Consider the following 25,075-nt stretch of genomic DNA (forward strand, 5'->3'; position numbering starts at 1 on the left):
AGTCTCTGAGCTGAATCCACAAGGTCTCAGGGACAGACAGAAAGGCAGACATTTTGAGTTCTAATCTCAGGCTCCCAATGATGGTGAGAGAAGTCACTTGGCTTCAGCAAACCTTGGTTTCCTCCTCGCCTACCCCATGAAAACCAGTCTCTGATCATTCTGTGAGAAAGGATCAGTAACACTGGTGGGAGTGAGGGACCAACAGGTGTTGAACATCTACAATGTTCCCATGTATTCATGCATTTAGTCCTCAAATATTATGAAACACACAGTATCACTAGTTACAGTGCCTTCTCCTGTTACCTCAGCCTCTTTGTATGGCTGGCTCTTTTCTCATTCTCCACGTCCCAGCTAGAATATGAGTTCCCACAGCTGCCTTTCCTGACCACCAACACTAAACAGACACCCACTGCCGCTCTCTACCCTTCACGCTGGTCAGCAGGCAGCTACTCCACTCGGGTTTACCTGTGCACGGGTGCCCTCCCTGTGGACTCCACATCTGCTCTCCCGTGACACAGTGCAGCCTTGCCTAGCTCCTGGCATACTGTGGGCACTGAATGAATATGTGTGGCTGATTCAATGAATGAATGATACAATATAAGCAGTATTTCCACACTGAAATGTCAATCCACGTTTAAATTGCTTTGTAGCAAATTCACAATCTTCACGCAGGATAAGGATAAATTAGGTTGGAGACTAGAAGAACTGCAGAAAGTGAGTGGTATTCTCTCTCTTCTAATTACAGGTCTCCCGGATTCACTGCTCCAAAGGCAACAGGCAGACACTCCAGGGCAGCAAATCTTTGCCCAGCCATGAAATGACACCCATAATTTGTTTTCCAGAGTCCCTTTCTCACTCATCCTTCTTTTCAAATAGCTTTTCCTTAAACAATAAGCTCTCATTTTGCACCGCCAAAAACGATAACTATTTCCTATCCCACCAACACCCCTGCTTTCTCATCTCACTTTTCAATAAGGAACAAAATGTGAGATGGCAAGGCTCTGCCTTCCAGGCTGACTGGCCAAGCCCGGGACACACAGGCCCCGGCCGGCTGCTTCAAGCACAGAGGTGGCCTGGGCTTTCCTTGCCTCCTGGAGACAACTGTCCTGGGTCTGGGCCACTGCCAGGGTTCTGAGTAGATGTTTGTTAATCTGTTCTTTTGTTTTACAAACATACAATTAGAGATATCAGAGCCACATGTGGTTTAAAATCATCTGAGATCTAAGACTTACTCTTACCATGGGGAGTAAAAAACTGGTAAATAAGAGTTTTAAAGAGTTTTTTATACCATCCTCTGGCTAGCCCTGGAAGCTCGCACAAATGCAGACCATCACACTTCTGTGAATTAGTTTTCGAGGCGTCTGTTTTTCTCAGACTGAGAGTCTTGAGGACAATATTCTCAGGGCCCAAGACAGTATCAGGACATAGTGATTGCTCAAAAAAATGTTCCCTTTGGATGCATAGATATAAAGATGTACAAATGAACAGATGGGTCAATGGATGGTTGGAAGAAAGACAGAGATGAGAGGGAAGAAGTGTGAGAAAATTATCTAATTTACTAAGACAGACATCTAATTTCTTTCCAAGTAATTAAGACACATAAACAACATATGTACAAAGACACCTATACAAGGACATTTATTGCAACATTATTTATGGCAATAATAGCCTGGAAACAAGTAAATGAAATGGTTACATAAAATACTGCTACAGTTAGAGCCAGCCTGCACAAGTACTAGAATAGCATAGATCCCTGCTCGCAGGGAAAGGATGATCTCTAAGACATAACGTCAAATGACAAAAGCAAGACACAAAATAGTATGTCAGATGAGCTACTACTCTCCTGAAGAAGCTGGAGACAGGCGTGCCCGTGCGCTTGGGTCTGCGTTAATCATCCCCAGAGAGGCACGCGAGACTGCCAACAGCACGGGCCTCTGAGGGGCAGACAGTGAGGAGCAAAGGGTCAGAGGCAAGAGGAAGAGTTTTTATTGTAAAACTTCAGACCTTATAAATTGTTACCATATACATGAGTGGTTACCCTTCTGAAAAATAAGTGTAACAACCTTGAAATTTTAAATTAAAAGAAAACAGTATGATGTCTGTGATGGGGGAAACAAGACAGCAACGGCCTCGGAGAGTGGGTTGGGCCCAAGTGGGAAGGTACACAGGGGACATTCTGGAAGTGTGGGAATGTGGGCCACACACATTTATGCCCTTGTCAAAACTCAGCGAGCATGCAATGAACATGTGCTCTTTTAAAATGATTAAAAATAATGTGTTGTGATTTCTTTCCCCACTCTAAATAAATACTTTAACTTTTGTTTTTTCAAAGGACTGGATTGGGACTTAAGCTGGCTGGGACTGAGCTCTGACTCGGCTGTGTGACTAGAAGCAGCCACCACACTCCTCTGGGACTCCTGTCTTCCTGTAAAGTAGGGTAACAGAAGCAGCCCTGTAGGGTTGTTGTGAGGCTCAGCACGAGCCTGCAAGAACCACACCCTGCCCACCTGACCAGGCAGTGGCATAGTGGATAGAACGTCAGACTGGGATGTGGAGGACCCAGGTTCGAGACCCCGAGGTCGCCAGCTTGAGTCCAAAGTTGCTGGCTCAAGCAAGGGGTCACTCGGTCTGTTGTAGCCCCCCGGTCAAGGCACATATGAGAAATCAATCAATGAACAACTAAGGAACCGCAACGAAGAATGGATATTTCTCATGTTTCTCCCTTCCTGTCTATCTGTCCCTATCTGTCCCTCTCTCTGTCTCTGCCACACACACACACACACACACAAAAAGAACCATACCCTGCCCAATGCCTGGCAAAAAACCAGCTGCTTGTAAGTGGCAGTTACTCTTTCATTATTCATGGATAGAGCTCAAAGGTGTTGGACAGAATAGACCGGTAGGCAGTTGGGGTCCCAGCAGCCCTCACCCATGAGTGAGGGTCAACTGCTCCATCCCCAAATGCACAGGCTCTCCAGTTACTCAGATGTCTACCCCACAGATTCGCACGAAGTTCCTCTCGTGGGCCAGACGCTCTGGGCAGCAGGGAGGCAGCCCAGTGAACAGGAGAGACAAAGCCCAGGACTCAGGAAGCACACACTCCATCAGGAGAGACATCATTAAACAACCCAGCAACACAATACATTATATAATACAGTGTGAAGATTCTGTTATCCCAGCGAAGAAGAACTGGGGTAACAGAGGCATCTGGGAAGGGGATGGGGACAGTGGCTGGAAGGGAAGGTGGCTGGAGCTGAGCTGAAGCATGAGGGGAAACAGCCTGTCTCTGGTCTCTGCTCAAATCGAGGGAAGTCACGGATAGGAACGGAGCCAGGGAGAAACTGGGCATGCTCACGTCTCAGTAAGTCACTCTGGTAGCGCAGAGACCGGAGTGAGCAGGAGGGAAACGCCAGAGGCTGCTGCCCACACACACACAGGCTCACGGACACACACACAGGCACACGGACACACACACGGACACACACAACCATCTCGACTGTGCACATGAGAGAATATGCCAATCTCTCTGTCCATCACCTTTCATCAACAGATATTTTTAAAGCTCACTTCTAAGAAAAATACTAATCAACGACTGTCTACAGTTTTGCTAGGCTGAAATTACTAATATAAGCTTATTCTTAAGCTATGAACTTTCCACTAGTGAAAGACTTAGGCCTGTAATAACGAGATGACAGCATTCAACTAACCCAAGCCTTCTGATGAGGAAGCCAAGGCCCGAGGAGCCAAGTAAGCACCTCATGGTGGTTGGGTCTCCTGGCTGCCAACTTCTACTGCCCCTCGCCACATGCAGGGGAGGGGTGTCTTACCTGCTCCCGACAGGTCCCAAGGGTTACTCGTACCTGACTGTTGGCTTAGTGGCCAGACCCTCTACCCCCCACCCCATCCCCTGCTTCAACAAATCTGGTTCTACTTTGATCCTTTACCCATAGTGAGTTTCCAAGGAAGAGCTCCTTCTAAAGAAATGGTTACACAAGCATGATTTATTTAAAAGGAAAAAAGTTCAAAAAACACTAAACTAACTGCCTCATTCATTCTCATTTCATCCTTAACTCCCATTGAACAACTAGAGAAACTGAGGCACCGAGCAACCAAAAGATGATAAAGAAAAGCAGAGTTGTGCAAATTCTAGAACCCAAATCTGCTCTCACTCGTATTGTGCTATAATTACAGAGTAAATGAGGATTTCCTTTAAAACACTGCAAACGCAACTGGAATGGTCACTTAGAAATCAGCCAGGGAGCGGCACCTAGGAGCATTCAAGGTATCAGGATATCTAAGCAGCAGATCTGAGGAGCTTGTTGTCACAGACGGGAGTGGCTTTGGTTTACCTGGGTTGATCTTCTACAGACATCAGATTGTGAGGACCACAGAAAGCACCTGCCATGTCTGTCACCCCAAGCGCTGTCTTCTTACAAACAGAACACCCCTCATGAGCTTGCAAGGGGAGGCGTGTCACTGGACAGAGACTGTGGCTCATTCAGTTTTGCACTTCTAGTCCCTAAACCCAGTCTATCTCGCCACACTTCCCTATCAGGGTCGGCAACTACGGCCGCAGTTCCCTGAGGATGACAACCTTCAGGAACATCCTTCAGGAAACACCCACCAAGATGCACTCCGGGTGGATGTCCACTCCAGGTTCCTTCCTGACACAATTCCCCACACATGCACCTTTCAAGGTTCACACTTTCATACCCCACGAGCCTCAGGTGTCCCCCGCTCAGCAGAGCCTCTGAGCCTTAGGTCGCCTCTCACAGAGAGCTGAACGCGGCATCAGCACTCTGTACGTGTGTCTATTACAGCGCCCCCGTGCACGGAGGGCGGCCGCTTCCTTCCTACTTCCCGGAAGGCTGCACACTAACGGGCACCAGGCTGCACCGTAACTCACCTCAGAATGCCCGGGGCCTATCCTGGTGCCTGGCAACGGGGCAATAATCCATGACGACACGTATCTTCCTATCCGAACAGAAACCTCTGAAAGGATCAGCACCCAGCACATCAGGTCAGTTATCTCTGGGACGAGGAATGGAATCCAGTGTGAGGGGGAAAGGGACTTTAACTTAGCATTTCAATGTCTGCATTGAGAATATATTCAAGTATTACTCGTGCCTTCCAAATATTATTTTCTGTATTAGCAGCTATCGTGAATTAAACGTTGGCCCCCAAATGGTATGTCTACATCTTAAGTGCCAGATCCCGTAAATGTTACTTATTCGGAAAAACAATCTTTGGAGCCTATAAATGTGAACTTCTCTGGGAAAACAATCTTTGCAGATATACTTAAGGATCTCAAGATGAGATCATCCTGAATAATTCAGGTGGGCCCTACACCCCAATGAAGGTGTCCTTGTAAGAGACAAATAGAGGAGACGCATGTAGGGAGAAAAGGCATGTGAAGACAGAGACCAAGATTGGAACGCTGTGGCCACAAACCAAGGAATGCCAGGAGCCAGCAGAAGCTAGAAGAGGTCAGGAAGAATCCTGCCCTAGAGCCTCCAGTGGAGTGTGGCCTCTGACCCCTTGATTGCGGAGTTCTGACCTCCAGAGTGTTCAAGAGTAAGTGTGTGCTGTTTTGGTACATTTCTTGGCCTCTTGCCTGGTGCCGGGTTATGTTACACATTTTAGATACATCCTCCTCCTTATGGGTCAATACTATGACCACCCTCATTTTACACATTGGGAAAATGAGATTCAGAAAGTTGAGTTAACTCACTCAAGGGCACAGGGTTGTTAAGTTCAGAGCCAGGAGTGGAACCAGGCAGTGTGGGGCCCAAAGTCCATACTGGACTATAGCGCCTTCTCCAAAGAGCACAGCTTTACAATTCCAGAGATCTAGGCTTGCACTCTGACTCTGCTATCCCACACAAGGCTTCTCTGAGCCTCCCTTTTCTCAGTTACTAAGCAGGGAGACAACTACTTCCCTGGTAGACGGGCCATAGACTCAGTGAAAGAATAAACCCAGCATCTGATGTACCCCAGTGACTGACACAGAGGAGGTCTCAGTATCTCCCCAAGGAAGGAGTAAGGTAGGCTCAGGGTGTTCTTCATTGGAAGGGTCGGTCATTTCAGAAGGCTGGGGGCAGGGGGTGGCTCGAGGACGTGTTCTTCCAGGAGGAGCACAATGATTAGAGGCACAAACCATTTTCTATATTCACTCTCCCAACCTGATACAATATGCTGGCAGCTCTTGGGAATGCCAGGGGAATGGGTGAGTGAGTAAATAAATTTCACACAACAGTTCAGGCAGTTGATTACTCTTAGGAGTTCCACTGTGCAAGATTAAAAGATTAAAGCTCTGATACCAGAGAATGAGAAAGAATTCCTGGAGCTGAGCTCTCTGTCCTCAGACGCTAAAAAGGCATATTTCAGAACCTATCTCCTGGACAACTTGTTCTGTGATGTCCAACAGTGAAGACTAACAGTGACAGTACCTTCCAGAAATGCTCACTCATAGAAGTTAAGCGGCTCCCCCAACCAGCTAAACAATGGCCTCATCACAGCGGGACAGCCCCCATTCACTGGCACGGAAGACTCAGGAAGGCCATCAGCAAACTCCTCGGTGAGAGTGCCCACCTGATCCCCACAGAAAGTGCACATAAGAAGCTGCCCTGCCAGGTGAAATCGGCCTCATTTCCAATCTGTCACTTATCAGTAACCAATAAATGATGAAGTCTGATAATTAGAGATTAACATCCATTTTATAATCGCATCTCCCAAAGTGCAATGTTTCCCTAAGCCCCTGTGAAACTGATCAATTTTCAACGTTTTTTGGAACTGAGTCAAAGCAGCAAGAGGGCACAGTCCTAGACCCACAGCCTGCTCCCTGCTGTTTCTGAAATGCTGAGTGACATCGGGCAAATCATTTCTTTTCTGGTTCTGAGCTGCCGTTTTCCTACCCAAGGAAAGGGTGGGGCAGGAGACAGGAGTGGACTATGTGTTTGCAGCCTGGCATCCATTCCCCTTCTGGGAAATCACCTTAATTAAAGGTTTGTGTGGAATGAGTGCTATGCCTGGATCCAAGGGTGAGCACAAGTAAGTCAGGCCAATCAGCGTAGCCTGTCCTGGGGCCGTAGTGACTGGGTCCCGATTGGTCAACAAACTAAGCTGGTTCCATCAGAGTAAACGTTGGGGGTTTTCTGGCCATGTCGGACAGTCTCCTTCTTTCCCGATGTCTGGGCGGAGAAGCAGCCTAGCTCTCAGCTTTTCAGTTACCTGACGTGACCAATTCTTTGCTTTGCTAAAGCCAGGTTGGCCTGGGTTCTCTGTTTCTACCACTGAAAGCATCCTAACTAACGGAAATGATGAGCCCTTCCAGCTCCGGCACTGACCTTACTGTATTCCATAAGTTTTCCAGGAAGGCTGAGCCCTGGAAACAAACACCCGGAGGGAATCCCTCAGTCCCTGCCGCCAAGGGCACTGTGAGCTCTTGATGGACAGAGACCACTTTGTTCATGTCTTTGATCCCCAGGAAACAGATACGACAAGATACATGGGGACTGACTGAGCAGATCACTAAGACAAAGGTTTGTAAGCTGTGGGCCCCTCAGTGAGCTCAGTAAGTTTCTCATCATCATGATGACCACGGCCACCATAACCACCAGCAGCACCACTGTTCACTGAGTTCTACCAGGTTCTAGGCACTAAGAACCATACCAGGTTCCAGGCATGTATTATCTGATTGAATCCTCGTAACACCTGACAGGTGAGTAGGCTGTCACCTGCGGGAGTCATCAGGGTCCCTTCCCACCCACCCGCAGTGAGATTTGTTCATGGGGCTCATTTTGCCAATGAAATAAGAAAGAAGTGATGGGTGGAAGCTCTAAGAGAGTATGTGTGGGCCTTAGGCAGTTTGTTCAGTGGACAGAGCGTTGGCCTAGCATGTGGATGCCCAGGGTTCGATCCCCAGTCAGGGCACACATGAGAAGCGACCATCTGCTTCTCTTCCCCTCCCTCCCTTCTCCACCTTCTCTCTCTCTTCCCTTCTCACAGCCAGTGGCCTGATTGGTCCAAGCATGGCCCCAGGCACTGAGGATAGCTCAGTTGATTTGAACATCAGCCCCAGACAGGGGTTGTTGGGTGGATCCCGGTTGGGGTGCACGTGGGTGTCTGTCTCTCTATCTCTCCTTCTCTCACTCTAAAGAGAGAGAGAGAGCGTGCTTGGCCAGGCTCTCCTATCCCTCTCTGTAGTACATTTTGGAGTTGTCTGTTACTATAGCATAGCCCAATTTATCCCAGTATATTATACCCATCTTCCAGATGGGAAGCTGGGGCTCAGAGAGGGAAGCACCTTGCCCCAAACCAAGCTGTTCCTGAGGCACAGAAGCCTGGAGACCAGGAAGCCCTGGCCCAGCTGTCCTCAGGTTCTGAAGATGCAGGACTCCTCCGCATGCCAGGAAACCCCAGGCACCAGGAGAACAGAGGAGCCGGCCACCTCTGGGCCTCAGAAACCACCAGTTTACCCGGCAACAGAGTAAAATTCACAGGTACTAAGTTCCCGAACCCTGTGGTATGCGAGAATATATACAATTCTGTGTAATAAAACAATGCCTAAAGCAAGGAGGAAAGAGATGAAGGGAATAAAATAGAAGTATTACTGAAGAGAGAGTGTCAGTATTCCTGCAGTAGAATTCCATACCATAAATTTCCTTACTATCAGTAGCTTAGTTCTATACAATCAACTCAAGGAAGCAGTCATTTTGACTCAGATGTCTCATGACCAAAGAGTGAAACAAACCACCAGAGTCCCTCTGTCTGCACAGTAACCAGCAATGCTGAGAAGCACACAGCTTCTCCTGCACGACCTCTCTCCCACGCTGCTCCCAAAGGCGACAGGATGTGGACCAGTGGGTGTCTTCACCGATATTCCCGTGGTAAGCAGCCTTGCAAAATGGAGCCCATGGCCCCATCTCCTGGCATCCATGCCCCTTAGTTGAAAATAGAGAACAGTCCCCTTCCCCCACATGTGGGCTGGCCCTAGGGACTTGCTTCTGAGGCAGAGATCAAAGCAGAAGCGAGGAGATGCCACTGCCGAGGGTAAGCTCTAAAAGACCGTGACCTTGGTCCTGCTGGTCTTTCCCTCTTTGGCTTTCGGGGCTGCTCACTCTGATGAAGCACAAGGCTATGATGAGCCAGGGTGGCAGGAAACAGAGGGTGGCCTCCAGTCAACCGCCCAGGAGGAACCCAGGCCCTCGGTCTCAGCCTCCAAGAAACTGCTACATACAGAAAGCAATCTGAATCCCATGAAAACACAAGCTGACTGAACTCTAAGTGTCAGCGGTTCTCAGTCCTGGCTGTGTCAGATCACCTGGGGCAATGGGACATCTGGCCCCCCTTCAAAGCCTGTCCTCCAGCTGATCTGGGGCGAGCCCAGGCACCCAGGCCTCTGGATACCGTGGCTGCCCAGCACCCTGGCCTGAGCCCACTCTCACTTCATCAGGGCCTCTAAGAAGCATTAGGATATGTTGGCAGAGTCCGTGTTACTTACACCTGATTCTTGAACCACCAAAATCACCCTGCCTCCCGCCAGGGCTACACGCCTCCTATCTCAGGAAACCCAGACACAAGGACCAGGCAGAACCATCTCCCTGGGGAAGCCTCCCTGCTGTGCTCTCTCCGAATGCAGTCTGAGCGACAGAAACTCATAGGCTAGGGGCTTTGGGCATAGGTGAGGCCCTGGGTTTCGTCATCACAGCTCAGCTCCGGTGGGTCTCTCCTCCCCCGCACTGTGTCTGTGAGGGGATAGTCCAAGGCCTGTTCTCTGACGGCCAGGTGCAGGTCACTACCTGACAACAGAGGGTGCTAATTTTTCACCCAGTGAATAAATAATCGAGATGTCATCCTTACCAAATCTTAGCAGATGGGCAATATTCAGACTACTGTCCAGGGGCAGAAGTAACATTGCAGAGGGGGCCCGGGGCAGAGGGGGCGAGTCCTCCCGAGCCAGCCCTTGCTCTTCTGCCAACAGCTCCTCCAAAGGAGCTCTGGCTTGTTCTGACAGCCACAGTCTCTCTGTGACTGATGGATCATTTCATTCCCAAATTGGAAACCATTTAAATGGAGACATCAGGAAAATCAGAGTGGGAGACATATGATAGCTCCTTACACATGACAGCAAATAAAAAATGAAAACAGCAATGTTGATCATCTTGTGACAGATATATTCATGGCATGTGGAACCGACACAGAACGTTTTGTTTCAGTTAGAGTCACCAAGTATTTTCTGGGGGTCCACAGTCCGAATGCTCTGGTGAGAAGTGGGAACTAATATTCATTCATCATTCATTTGACAAATATTTAATACTCTCTACCAGGTACTGAGGACACAGCCAAGTATAAAGTGGACAAAGATGGAGACAGCAAGTAAAAAATTCTCTTCCAAGTAGCAGTAAGTGCTATGAAGAAAAGTAAAGCAGGGTGCTCTTTCATTCAGGGTATGACAAGGTGGTATTGGACCTCCTCTTCGGGAAGATTTAGAGGCATTTTCTTATTTAAGTCAAACCTCATACAACTCGCTCTGGTGAGCATCACCAGTTCTACTTACAGATGAAGCCATGAAGACTGTGAGGAGGTGAGACACTTACCAGCTCCACCACTTACCAGTCATGAGGACTTGGGGACATCGTCATACTGTGCCTTAATGTCCTCATCTCTAAAATAGAGACAGGAATACCTATACATCACGGGCTTGCCATCACAAGTAAAACCCTTGGGAAAGGGTTTGGTGTGTAACGGGCATTCAATCAACGTTACCTATAGACACAGGCTGGGGTGTAAAGGCCACTCCCACTTTTAAGAACTTCACTATCTGATGGAGTAGCCAAAAGATACACCATGACACTAGTGGCTGATAATACCCATGAACAAACCATACTGATTTATAACACCTTTCCCCTGCCCAACAGGCCCATCTTCCTGGCCACCTCCTAGGCATCCTTGAAGATCCAAGTCAAATATATTTCCTTTGAGGCCCTCCATGACCAAGTCCAACAGTTAATTAAGCCACGAAAGTGTCACAATTATACCTGATAACTAACATAACTCTATTTCTCCTTTATTCGTTCATTCATTTAACATTTCAAAAGCCCACCTTCTGCCAGACCCTCATCACTCTACTGCAATTACATGTTGACAGGTCTGTGTCCTCCTCCACTGGACAACCAGCTTCGTGGGCTGGAGAAAACAGCTGGATATAGCTCAGCAGAACAAATTAGTAACTAAAGAACAACATTTACAAAGTAGATAAAAATAGGTAGTCCAGAAGAAAAAAGAGATTAGAGAAATTCAAAGGAAATTAAAAAAAAAAACAACAAACCAGTATCGACAGGGCCCTCAGGGGGCTTCCTGGAAGCCGGACCTTGAAGGACAGGGGGGAGTAGGAAGGAGAGAGAAGCCAGCACATGGGGGAAGCCAAATCTCAACCATATGAATAGTATAAACGACCCCATATACGCAGAGAAGACCTGCCTCCCTGTATGTAAATGCGTAAGTGTCTAGGAGGACACAGACCACTCTCCACCACAGGGCTCTCTGGGAGAGGGGCACGTATACGATATATGCTGTACTCTGGTTGCACCTTATTTCTTTCAAAATATATTCTATTATTTATGTAATTTAGAAAAAAAATGTAAAGCATGTCTCAGACAGACAAAAGGTAGAGAAACCTGACACTGCAAGTAGGAGGAGGAGCACAGGCAAAGGGGAAGGGGCAGGACTCTGCGGCCAGAGGCCACCAGCAAGAGGCGGGAAGAAGGTGAGAGCCAGGTCCTGCTCCCGTCTCCGCCAGGCGATGCTGGAAACAAAGCTAAGGCACGTCGGCACCGTGGCGAGGCTCTGGGCGCGAGAGAGCTATCTGTGAGTCCTGCTGTGATGGGGCGGAAGACCGTTCCCACAGGAGGCCCACACACACTCGGGCTGGCAAAGGCAATGATACCCCTGGACAGCAAAACAAACAAACAAACAAAAACACACACACACACAACTTTTCCAGAAAAGAAAGAAAAATCTGAGGAACCTGAGGTTCTTCTGACTTTCTCAAAAGCTCTGGCCAAGTCAATCTCTGATGCATGGCTAGACACATCAGTCACATAGCAGATTACAACCTCCCACTTGGGTGTGGACAAGGCCCTTAGTTTTTTAGTGTCTGGGAGAACATCGTTTGAACCCTGGTCAACATAATCATTACCCTCAAAACCAGAGCAGCAGCTTTGCAGAACCGGGGCAAGAAGGTGTAGGACCTATACGGGCAACTCCAAGATAGCGCCATCCCTCAAGAAGAGGTCATTTCTAAAAGAATAGAAATAGGGAGCCAAGGGTTTGGCCTTTTGCACCTTAATCAGGGATCTCTTTACCAAGATGCATCTGTTCCAAACCAATCACGCAACCGGTGGGTCTCCTGGAAGAGACAGCAACGTAATCTATACACAATGGGCTCTGGATTCCACACACCAACTGGCCAGGGACTCAACCTCCAGGAAACATACAGAAAAAAAGCATTTGTTTTTACTGGAAGATATATAAATTCACATCAAAGACATAGGGACAGCTTCCAGAAAAAAGTGTAAGATCCTTTTGATGTACAAATGTCATTCAACTACTCAACTAAAATTGCTCACTTCCCAACTCAGCCCTAATTAATGATGGGCCAGGAGAGAAGAAAGTAGAAATGGGATTTTTTCTTTTTTTCCCCTAAGATTATAAAAAATAGAAAATTTTAAAAAAGAATGTAGAAAGTCAAATGTAGCCCTGGCCAGCTGGCTCAGTGGATAGAGCAATGGCCTGGTGTATGGATATCCCAAGTTTGATTCCTGGTCAGGGCACACAAAAGAAGTGACCGTCTGCTTCTTTCCTCCTCCCTCGTTCCTTCTCCCGCTTTTCTCCCTCTTCCCCTCCTAAACCCAGTGGCTCTATTGGTTTGAGCATCAGTCTTAGGCACTAAGGATAGCTCGGTCGGTCCAAGTGGGTCAGTCTCAGGTGCTAAAAATAGCTCAGTTGATTCAAGCAGCAGCCCCAGCTAGCGGTTGCCAGGTGGATCCCAGTTGGGACATATGCAGGAATCTACCTCACTAATCTCCCCTCCTCTCACATTAAAAAAAAAAATCATATGCAATTGGTGGGGAAAGTAAGACTAATCAGAAGGGAACTTTATTATCATGGAGAAATAATTATTAATAATAAATATTGCCTGACCTGTGGTGGCCCAGTGGATAAAGCACTGAGGTCACCGGTTTGAAACCCTGGGCTTGCCTGGTCAAGGCACATATGGGAGTGCCAGCTCCCCCCCCTTCTCTCTCTCTGTCTCTCCTCTCTGTCTCTCCTCTCTCTCTCTCTCTCTCTCTCTCCCTCTCCTCTCTAAAAAATTGAATAAATAAAAAATAAAAATTAAAAAATAATAATAATAAATATTAAGTAGTAAGTACATATATTTAGTTAGAGTTTTTATAAGTATAATCATGTGGTTCTTTTTTTTTTTTTTTTTGTATTTTTCTGAAGCTGGAAACGGGGAGAGACAGTCAGACAGACTCCTGCAAGCGCCCGACCGGGATCCACCCGGAACGCCCACCAGGGGGCGACGCTCTGCCCACCAGGGGGCGATGCTCTGCCCCTCCAGGGCGTCGCTCTGTTGCGACCAGAGCCACTCTAGTGCCTGGGGCAGAGGCCAAGGAGCCATCCCCAGCGCCTGGGCCATCATTGCTCCAATGGAGCCTCAGCTGCGGGAGGGGAAGAAAGAGACAGAGAGGAAGGAGAGGGGGAGGGGTGGAGAAGCAGATGGGCGCTTCTCCTGTGTGCCCTGGCCGGGAATCGAACCCGGGACTTCTGTGCGCCAGGCCGACGCTCTACCACTGAGCCAACCGGCCAGGGCTCATGTGGTTCTTATATATCCTTAGAAATACTGTGTGCTAATTTAGCAGAAGTAGAATTAAATTGATTAGAATTTAGATGTCCAGTCTTGGTGAGTAAGATTTACAAGGCAGGGTGGAGACAGAAGGAAGAGGCTGGGAGAGCCTATAATTGAGGATGACAAAAAGAAGACAAGTCTAGGACAGTGCTGCCGTCTGACCACAAGGGACAGACAGAGGTTCAATCCCAGACCAGTCTGTACAGGAGTCCCATGTGGTTGCCCCAGTCGTGGGATCCACTTTTCCATGCTAATAACTTTCTTCTGAGAAACCTACATGCCAATAAAATATACAGGGCCAGGAGCCAAGCAACGCAGGGTCCTGAGGCCACTACCTGGGGGAGACAGGGTAGAGTCTGGGAGCATCTTTCACAGAAGGCAAAGGGAGAGATCAAAGCTGACTTATCAAATAAATAAGAGCAGGTCTTGCTTCCACCAATAATGAGCGTGTGTCCTGTGGGTCAGATGAAAACGAAAAGAAGGAAGGGCAAGCTCACTGCAGGAAGGACTGGGTGGTGATCAGCAGGGGAGCACAGGGCGGTGAGCCCCAGAGTGTCTGGCCTGCCACGCCCCCCACTGGCGGGGCTGGAGCAGTAAACCCAAACCAAGGTTCCCAGAGCCATGCTGGGGAAGAGGGAATCAGCAAAGGGGCTCAGAGGTCGCTCATAATCCTGGCTTATCCTGCTTCAGAATCGGTGACAGGAAAGGTCTCAGGGTTATCTTTTCTGGACCTCAGTTTCCATGCCAAGTCACATGAAGTCGAACCAGAGAGACGCAAGTCACAGCAAACATATAATCCGGTCTTTGACCTCATCAAAGGCAGAGTCCATATTGCCCACGTCTGCCACATCCCCACAGGGTGCCATACACATGGTATAAGACATCACAGAAAATGCAAATGACCGACAGGCAGACTAAGCACGTGCAGAAGTTCCTCCTTCAACAAAGAGCTGGCCTTCACTGAGCACAAAATGTGTAAATCTTGATTCTGTGCCTTGCCAGTGCTTCCTATTTGCAGCAATGTGCTAGCACAGGCTGCATTTGCCAACAGACGCAGAACTCTCATCTTAGTGGAAACGTATTTTCAAAGTTCTGCACCTGTAAGCCTTGGAAAGCCGGGCTCTGCCCACCAAAACCCTACACTGTAGCCGCCAGAGCTCCCTGGTGGAACTCAACTACCCATGGTGATAAGCAAGCCAGGCGTAAACAAGGAGCGAGAGTTTAACATGAACGAGCACATGTGGAAAGAAAGACCTGTGACCTGGGGAGCCCCCTGAGGTATGGGAAGCATCTGCCTTAGCAACAAGGAGCATGTGCTAGGTGGGGTATTTGCCCACGGACAGAAAACCACAAGTGGGCCCAAAGTAAGGCTTTTATTCTACAGCACTAAGAAGTTTGAGGTTTATTCTGCAAGCACCTTTCCAGATGACTTTGCGTCAAAAACTAATATATCTGAGCTAAGCCTCTCTGTGAAATGTATTTTTAGTACCCTCTCTTTAATGGCACTTTTAAAAATAATCTTCAAGACAGGAGACGATTAAAATACAATGTCCAAGTGCCGAATCAGAAAGCCGCTTACAATCAAGAATGTGATGTTCGGAGCTGCTGTGGGACCGCAGGCAATTTGGTACTTGATCATTAGATATTCAGCAAGTGCCACCCAGCTGAAAAATATATTTATTATTAAGCTTCCTTACTTAAATAGCATCAGCCCTCAGATGAAATCACTCCCTCTGAAGGTCTTAAAGACACCAAAAAAGTCCCAGGAAGCATTTTATTTCAAAGTAAACCTTATTACAAAATCGGGATGAGTTTTTTCCACCTATCCCATGCCTGAATGTTAAATTACTTGTCTTTCTCTCCTCCCAGCTCAGCCATTTCAACAGTGGAGGGAAGGGGCCCCACAGACAGCAGGCAGCTTACAGCAAGACAGTTGTCCAGCAAGATCCAGGGAGACGCCTTTCTGGATAATGACATGTGTGGCTGACGGAGTGTCACCACCTCCCACAGGTGAGTGGTCAGATTTACACCTCATATGCCCATGAGTGGCATGAGTGACTGTGTGTGCCAGCCTCCGAGAAGAGGGAAATGAACACAGGCCCTGTCTCAGGGAAGCTAGCATCAGTCCACAGGTGAAAAAAAAATCAACACAACGGGTTTATGCAGAGTGACAGAGGCTGCAGCCCAAAGTGCCCAGGAGACACAGGGGAGGGGCCAGCCAAGCGCTGAGGAGGGGGCGTCTGCAAAGGCTTCCCTGGAAGTGGATTCTACTGGAAGCTGCGTCACAGGGACCTTGTGCAAAACATGTAAGTCTTGGACAACGAAGGAGAAACGAAAATAATCTGTGGCTTTTCCAAGACAACTGCAATGAACAGCAGTATTATCATGTCACAGAGTGATGTAAATGTTAACGGAACTAGACACAATGGGAAGGGAAGAGGCAGAGTGAGACAAGTGCAGAGAAAGGGACTCAGCACGGGGCAGACACAGACAGAGGGAGGCTGCGATCCAGTCAGACAGAGGCAGAGCAAGAAAGACAAGACAGAAACGCAGGGGGAGAGAGACAGGACTAAAAAGAGAGAAGCGTTCAGAGACAAAAGAAACTAAGAGGCAGATATAAAGCAGAGAAACAGAGCGAGAGGGAGAACAGAGAACACTGGAGAAGCCAGAACAAGCTGCTCTGTGAGGCAGTGTGAAAGAGCCCATGGATGCTGGACCCAGTGCTGAGAACACGACCGAGACCCAGGCCAGCTGGGGAGGGAGGAGCAGGCCAGTTGAATCCAGGACTGAATGCTGACCTGTCACTCACCTCCCGTGTGCCACAGGCAGGCTCACTGCCCCCCACAGCCATGCAATGTCACCTCCTCTGCTCCAAGCCCTGCAGACCCCATACCCAGGCAAGCTCATGAGACAAACCACGCTTTCAGAACCCCCTTACCAGCCAGCGCCTGGGTAACTACCATGATATGCAACAGGGCCCTATATCTCCCAAACACATGCTTCGACAAGCATCTTAGAAAAGATGCTCTTTGGGGAAATAATCGTGGGAAAAACTGCATACAGCACAGGCTGTACCTACCCCCTTCGGAGAGCTAGGCGGCACTCTGGAGGGAGATGCTATAGCAAAGAAACCTACTGAACACACTTAAACCGAACATTTTTCAATCTTATTCCATTAAACATCCGAATCTTTAAAACCACCAAGAGTGTTGTGCCTAGAGCAAAAGAGACACTAAATTTTCCCTGAAATTAAAGACAAGAAAAGAGAAAAACAAAAACGTAAGCGGCCCGGAGTTAAAGAAGGAGAGCCATGGGCTGGCACTCCGGTGCCGCCGGGAAGCCGCGAGCCACGGGCCGGCACTCCGGTGCCGCCGGGAAGCCGCGAGCCACGGGCCGGCACTCCGGTGCCGCCAGGAAGCCGCGAGCCACGGGCCAGCACTCTGGTGCCGCCGGGAAGCCGCGAGCCATGGCCATCATGAAATCACTCTGCGGCTCAGTCTGCTCAGCTGAAAAATGGGTCTAATAAATAAACTACACAGGCTTGTCCTGCGAGTGAGAGGACAAAAATGCACACTCACACCAAGCGCTAACAAAGGGTGGTCCCTTTACCTGACAGGCTCAGGCGGGGACAGGTGGGAGCAGTGACAATAGGAACAAACCACAGGATGATGCTTTGAGGCAGGACAGCAATTATACAGACCTCAAACCAGACCACAGTGGGCCAACTCTTCAGCTTAAGTGGAGGTGAGGCCACTTCAATGGTGCCTGGGAACAGAGACTCACCAGGGAAACAGACAAGTCCAACTTCAATTACAGACAGAGACCAAGTTTGCTTCCCCCGGGGACACACCTGCATTGAATGAGCTACTGTCTCCCCATCCCTGCGCCGTGGCTTGAACTGACCTCTGCATCTCAGGTTCTATTTCTCCATTTATTATTCAAAACAGTAGTGGCCCCGGCCAGTTTGCTCAGTGGTAGAGCATCATCCTGGCATGTGAAAGTCCCGAGTTTGATGCCCAGTCAGGGCACACAGGAGAAGCGATGATCTATTTCTCCGCCCCTCCCACTCCCCCTCCTCTCTTTATCTCTCTCCCCCACTCCCACAGCCATGGCTTGGCTGAAGCAAGTTGGCTCCACGGCTGAGGAGGACTTAGAATGGTTCCGTGGCCTCAGGAGCTAAAATAGCTCAATTGCCAAACACAGGTCAGCAGCCCCAGATGGGCAGAGCACCGCCCAGTAAGGAGTTTGCTGGGTGGATCCTGGTCAGGATGCATGCGGGAGTCTTTCCGCCTCTCACTTAGTAAAAAGAGACCCGAAAAACAAGAGTTCTTCTCCCAGAGAATTTTCAGGGCTATAATCAAATCTTGCTAAAAGGTTTTAGAAAAACAAAACAAAATCCTCCAGCATTCATTCACATCTTACACCAGAGGAGGGAAAATAATGAGGAGAGAGTCCTAAAAATACATTCAAAAATACAAAAGGGAAAATAACTCAACCCTTAATCCCAAACTCTTTCTTAAAATAAGTGACTTAAGAGTTTATAATATAAAAAGAAACCACTGAGAAGAAACTGTGTCCCTAGCTTTTTAAAAAAAAATTATTTGGCCCATATAGTTATTTTCTGCTCTATGAAAATGAAGTTCTCACTTAGCAAGCACTTAGTGAGCACCTACTATGTGCAGGGCACAGTGCTAGGCTGGGGATTCAGAGGTGGAAACAGGGTGAGGCTCTTCCTGCACACCCGCTGGGCTGTTTGACTGGTAGAGACTCCTCACTTGACAGAAGAGGAAACTGGGCTTTCCAGATAAAGCAGACACAGTTCTGCCCTTGAGGTGCTTGCTCAAACACTGTTGGTCTGAAAGGGAGGCTAAGCCAGGGTCTGCAGAGCGCCATGCCAAGTGGAAGTGAAGGGGAAAGAGGCTGAGATTCCCAGGACAAATGCCTCTCACCATTAAAAAGGAGATAAGGCTCCAGATCTTTTGCCCCAGCTGCCTGACTCTGGGGAGATGAGAGGAGTGGGCCTAAGGCAATAATGACAAGGTCAAGGTGTCCCCTTGGGGCCACTGATCAAATGGCCAGCTTTTCCTGACAGCCTGTGGTCCTTAATGATGGCTTTACTCGCTCCTCCCTCTGACCATCCCAGCCTGCCCCAGGAAAGGAACCCCACAAAGGGAATCACCTCTGTGTGAATGGCGTCACTGCCCTGAGGGGCACGCAGACTTAACAAGAGGGAGTGTGGCACGGGGGAAGAGAGGTGGGCTTGCATGTCATAGGGGCCCAGGAAAAATCTGGACTCTACCACATACCACCTGTGACCCTCACTCATTCACTCAATGAGCAACCCACCTTTACTGAGCACCTACCTTGTGAATCACTGGGACTCAAGGGAGAAGAGACAGTAAGCTGCCCTCATTGAGCAGGGGAGACAAATACTGATCGGTGAAAAATTACATCACGAGAAGGAGGGAGAGATAAATATAAGCATGGTAGTCGCCGTGGAAAATCTGACTTTGTCAGGGCATCAGGAAGGTTTCTGGGGAGGCCAGGAGCTGATGGTGAGGAGTGAGTTTCCTGGGCCCAGGGCTATATTCCAGGCAGAGGGAACAGCAGGAGCAAAGGCCCCGCAGAGGGAGGGGGCAAAGGGCCCGGAGCAGAAGCAAGCTGATGGGGGCGGGGCCTATGCCCTTCCACATCCCAGCTGCCATATCTAGAAGAGAGGACAATCACCCCACCAATTCACAGGCTTGTCTTCAGAGAGTGAAGGCAAAGACCCGTTGTGTGCCTGGCACATTGCTGGAACTCGATAAATCACGAGCTGCTGACAGATGCTGGCCCCCAGAAAGTTTCCCTGGTGAAGGAGGACAGAAGAGGGTGGTGGTCTTCCCCAATGCCCTGGGGTCTCACAAGACAAGATCTCTGGGGCTTCACCCCACCAAGCTGAGCCCCACAGGCTGCCAGACAACCTTCTCGTCTAAATGTAGGATTTCACAAGATGGTTATGCCAACATTGCCATAAAAATAAAAACGGACAACTCAATATCAATACTGACCAGGTGATGGGAATGCAGCATAATCAAATGTCAAAATAACCTAGAGAGAGCCTGACCAGGAGGTGGCACAGTGGATAGAGCGTCGGACTGGGATGTGGACCGAGACCCCAAGGTCGCCAGCTTGAGCGGGGGTTCATCTGGTTTGAGCAAAGCTCACCAGCTTGGACCCAAGGTCGCTGGCTCGAGCAAGGAGTTACTCAGTCTGCTGCAGCCCCACAGTCAAGGCACATAAGAGAAAGCAATCAATGAACAACTAAGGTGTCGCAACGAAAAACTAATGATTGATGCTTCTCATCTCTCTCTGTTCCTGTCTGTCCCTATCTATCCCTCTCTCTGACTTTCTGTCTCTGTAAAAAACAAACAAACCAAAACCGAAAAAAAAAAAAAATAACCTAGCCCTGGCCGGTTGGCTCAGCGGTAGAGCGTCGGCCTAGCGTGTGGAGGACCCGGGTTCGATTCCCAGCCAGGGCACACAGGAGAAGCGCCCATTTGCTTCTCCACCCCTCCGCCGCGCTTTCCTCTCTGTCTCTCTCTTCCCCTCCCGCAGCCGAGGCTCCATTGGAGCAAAGATGGCCCAGGCGCTGGGGATGGCTCTGTGGCCTCTGCCTCAGGCGCTAGAGTGGCTCTGGTCGCAACATGGTGACGCCCAGGATGGGCAGAGCATCGCCCCCTGGTGGGCAGAGCGTAGCCCCATGGTGGGCGTGCCGGGTGGATCCCGGTCGGGCGCATGCGGGAGTCTGTCTGACTGTCTCTCCCTGTTTCCAGCTTCAGAAAAATGAAAAAAAAAAAAAATAAATAACCTAGAGATGTTTTCTCTGAACATATGTACCCTGATTTATCACCCCATTAAAATTAATTTTTAAAAAAAGATACAATAGGAAAAAAAAGATTTAGTAGATTCGGCAGGTCCCAGTGGGGGCGGGGAAGGGGAATACTGACCCGGTTATGAATCATGGTATTGCCAGTTCAAGAGAATGCCATACAGTTTAAAACAATGATGCAGGTCTCTATGCCAAGTAAAAGAATAGGATCTCTAAAGTATTTGTTGGGGGGGGGGGTGACATTCAGATCAATGAGGACAGCAGCAGGCTACTAGACAGCAACACGTGCAGGTGCTGGAAACACAAACCATGGTCGTGGGTACTGCCTCTGGGTAGGACAGCGGGGGACAGGGAGAGGAGGGAGGTTTCTTTTTCACTGAATATCCTCTACACCACTTGACTGCAGCATGGGTACAACGAGTTTTGTCAAGAGTCCAAATTTCTCTTAGTTTCTACTGTTTAAAGAAAAATGCAGTCTTTCAAGGCCAACGGACCTAGACCTGCCACTTCCCATTGTGTGACATTGGCTCAATGACTTCATTTCTGGGTTTCCCTTCTGCTAAATGGGATCATAATAGTAATTACTGCTGGGTGAGTGAGGAATAAACGAAAGACTGATACTTTGAAGGTCCTTATTTTTTGCATATATCAATTACTCAATAAAAGCTAGCTGTTAAATTGGAAGTATTGATTGGTACAAGTGGTGTATCATTTTTATCGTTCACAAGTGGACAAGTGCACTGAAGCTGCTTTCTGGAAATGCGTGTGCAGAGACAGTAGTCCCCCACCTTTCCTTTAGCATAAAGGACACATAAGGACCCCACAGGGTCCAAACTGGACCTACCCTAAGGATGGGACCATTCCTCGGTCCTTACCTGCCGTCGGGCCCCTCTCTAGTAGGGTGGGCCTTGCAGTGTGTTGGGACCCCTGAAACTGGGCACGGAGGCGGGAGAAACTGGCCTGGCCCCCGAACAGCCCACCCCCACGGGGCAGCAGGTCAGCACCGGGCCTGCTCCACCCCTGCAGCCTCTCGGGCCTTTCTCAGCTGCAGGGCTGTGGACGCAGCAAACGGAGGAGCTGCACCAGACAGGCCCCAAGTCTCTAGTGTGGAGCACAGCTGGGGGCCACTGCAGAGGGACCCCTGGGACCTTGAAGGTCAACGGGTGACACAGGGGAGCCCCTCAGACCTGCTCCCCCAACTCCCCGGGCTTGGTGGGACGTGGAGGGGGAAAACAGACTGTGACTAAACCTGAGTTCGAATCCAGCTCTTCCACACACTGGAAGGCGTGGGGCCTCTGAGCCTCAGCCAACCTGTAAAACAGCGACAGAACCACTTCCCACCAGGGGTCACAGTGCTATTCAGTGTGTTTCCCCCAGGAAACCTGGATCTCCCTAGTTCAAGAAGGCCACAGAGCCTTGTACAAAGTCTAGGACCCGTGACGGTGGAGGACAAACTCAATCAGGGACTGCACGGTAGGGCTTCGAGCATGGGCGGCAGCATCCACACGCTGGCCCCACATACACAAACGGGCCCCGTGGGAGCGGCATCTCCAGTGCTGTTCCCGAGACTGGTGTCCCTGCTCCTCCCGATGGAAGCACACACCACGCCTCCCGAGAAACCACTGTGCCATCCAAAAGTCAAAGCTGAAACTCACCAAGCTTGGAGAGCTCATGACCAATTCAAAGGAAGGCAAGGGGCAGAGAAATATGGGGAGCATCACCACAGGGCTGCAATCAACAAAATCCTAACTAGGAAAACACACAGTTCAAAGGGCCAACTTCCTTAGATGGGAACAGCAGGCAGGCAAGAGGCATAAGGCAGAACTACAGAGGGGGAATGTGCAGATTACAGCAGGTTTAAGAGATCTACCCCTCAAATGTAGTATGTGCACTTTAACAGGATTCTGATTAGAGCAACTAAATAAAAAAAAAAAAAAAACTTTGAGAGAACTGCAGAAAATTGAACACTGATTGGACATTTGATAATATTAAGGAATCCCCATTAATTCATTAGGCATGATAATGGCACTGTAAGTATCTTTTAGTGATAAATATTAAACTATTTATGAATACAATAGCATGGCTTGGAAATAATTTGTAAGGGGAAGTGACTGAGTTGAGTATGAATGAAGCAAAACTGAGTGTCAGCTGACCATTGTTAAAGCTGAGAGATGGGTTTCATTAAACGATTCTATTTGCTTTTACATCTGTGTGAAATCTCCCACTTGTATTAAACACAGGAATCATTGAACCACAGGCCAGAAGGGAAAATTTACAATAAGTATAAGTGGAAAAGATATATAAAGAACTGCTACAAACCAGTAAGGAAAAAAATATCACGATCCAATAGAAAATGGGGAAAAAGGCCGTGAGAAACAAGTCACGGAAGTGGAAACCCAATGGGCAACAAGCAAATGAAAAGATGGTCCGCCGCATGTGCTCAGAGAAATGCAAGTTAAAGCACCTCACACCTGAAAGTGTTAGCAGGGGTGTAGAAAGTGTGGGAAGGAACTCCTGCCCACTGACAGCGGAATCTCAAATAGGTGCTTTCACTTTACAATATGGCAAAACTCAGTAAAGCGTAAGCTACCACACCCTACAGCTCAGGAAGTTTCACGCTTAGACTCAGGCATTGACTTTAGGAAACATCTGTGTAATGGATGTAGGAAGTAATAAAAGATGGCTACTAAGATATAAAAAAAAAAAGAAAAAGAAAGTAGTCACTGTGCACTTTCCAACAGAAAATATCACCCCAGTAAGAATTACGCTTTCAGCAAAATAAAACCCAAATCCAAGTCCCTAGGTTCAAATGCCAATTTAAGGAAATACAGTTAATAGAGGAACCTGTCAAATAGCACTGATTAGAGATGCAATCAGCAAATTTCAGGTGGTGAAATGACCCAGGGTCTTTAATAAATTGTAAAAAAAGAGAACAGGGGAGATGAAAGAAGGCTCCATAGAATGAAAAAATATATAAAAGAGCAGTTAAATTCATGGAGACAAGTAGAACGATGATTTCCAGGGCTGGGCGGGGAGAGAAGAATGGAGGGTTAATGTTTAATACGTAGAGCATTTCCATTGAGGCAGATGATAAAGTTCAGGAGACATATGTCAGTGTGGTAATTTACATAACATTGTAAATATACCTAAAGTCACATAACTGTACATATTAAAATGGCTAAAATGGTAAATTTTATGTTATGTATATTTTACTATAAAACAATTTTAAAAAAGAAACATAAGACACATGACTAATATAATAATTGGACTTCATGAGGATCCTGAGTCAAAAAACTAAAAAAGTTATGAGACAATAAGAAATCTGAACACTGATATTTGATGAAAAAGGAATTATTTGTGACTAAGGGATGACAATGATACCATCTTTACATTTTTCTTATTTTGATATATATACACACACATACACATCTACTATAATGTCTCTAGATGAAATAACACTCAGTATTTGATTCAGAATAATACAGAATGGGGAAGTGGATATGGGTAACTTCAAAGAGACTGAGCGGGGTTAATCATAATTCAACTTGACAATGCATATCTAAGATGTATTTCACTAATCTGCCTACTCTGGGCATTTAACATTGAACATAACAAAAAAGTTTTTAAATAAAAAAGACACTATTACAAATGTGTTCAAAAGGACAAGATGCTCTCATCATCATGGTCTTTAACAGCAAAATACTGGCAACAATCTTAAAGTCCGTGGACACGCAACTGGATCAAAAATATTGTGGTATTTCATTCAGCAAAGAACTGGAGTCGAGAAAGTGAATGAACCAGGTCATGAGTTCTCAACTGTGATGTTGCCCCCCAGGGGATGGGAGATCTGGCAATGTCTAGAGAGGCTTTAGTTGCCATTTTGGGGTAGGGTGCTACTGGTCTCCAGTGGGTAGAGACCAGAGATGATGCTGAACATCCCACAATGCATAGGACAGCCCCCCAACAAATAATTATAAAGCCCAAACTGTAAAGAGTGCCGCAGTTTAAAATCTCTGTGTAGATCTCTACAGGACAGTCCTCAAACCACAGCACAGAACTATAAGCCACCTAACAAAAACAAGGGGCAAAGAGATGTATACAAGTCATACTGTGTAGGTAAAAGTTACACAAAACCAGGACTGTTTAGGGCTCATGGGAATTTATCTATGTAATAAAGTATAAAAATAAGAGAGGAAGGCTACATGCCAGTTTCAGAATAGTGATCATGAGGGGCTGGGGCATGAAATGTTACAAGGGGGCTTCAACAGAATTTGTAGCTTTTATTTATTCCA

General features: G+C 47.9%; 1 protein-coding gene across 1 annotated transcript in view; it reads right to left on the reverse strand.

The window, feature by feature from the left end:
• SNX29 (sorting nexin 29) overlaps positions 1-25,075 on the reverse strand; it is a 563,948-nt gene that overhangs the window by 170,724 nt on the left and 368,149 nt on the right. The window lies entirely within an intron of this gene.

The sequence above is a fragment of the Saccopteryx leptura genome, chromosome 4 (assembly GCF_036850995.1).
Source record: "Saccopteryx leptura isolate mSacLep1 chromosome 4, mSacLep1_pri_phased_curated, whole genome shotgun sequence".
NCBI lineage: Eukaryota > Metazoa > Chordata > Mammalia > Chiroptera > Emballonuridae > Saccopteryx > Saccopteryx leptura.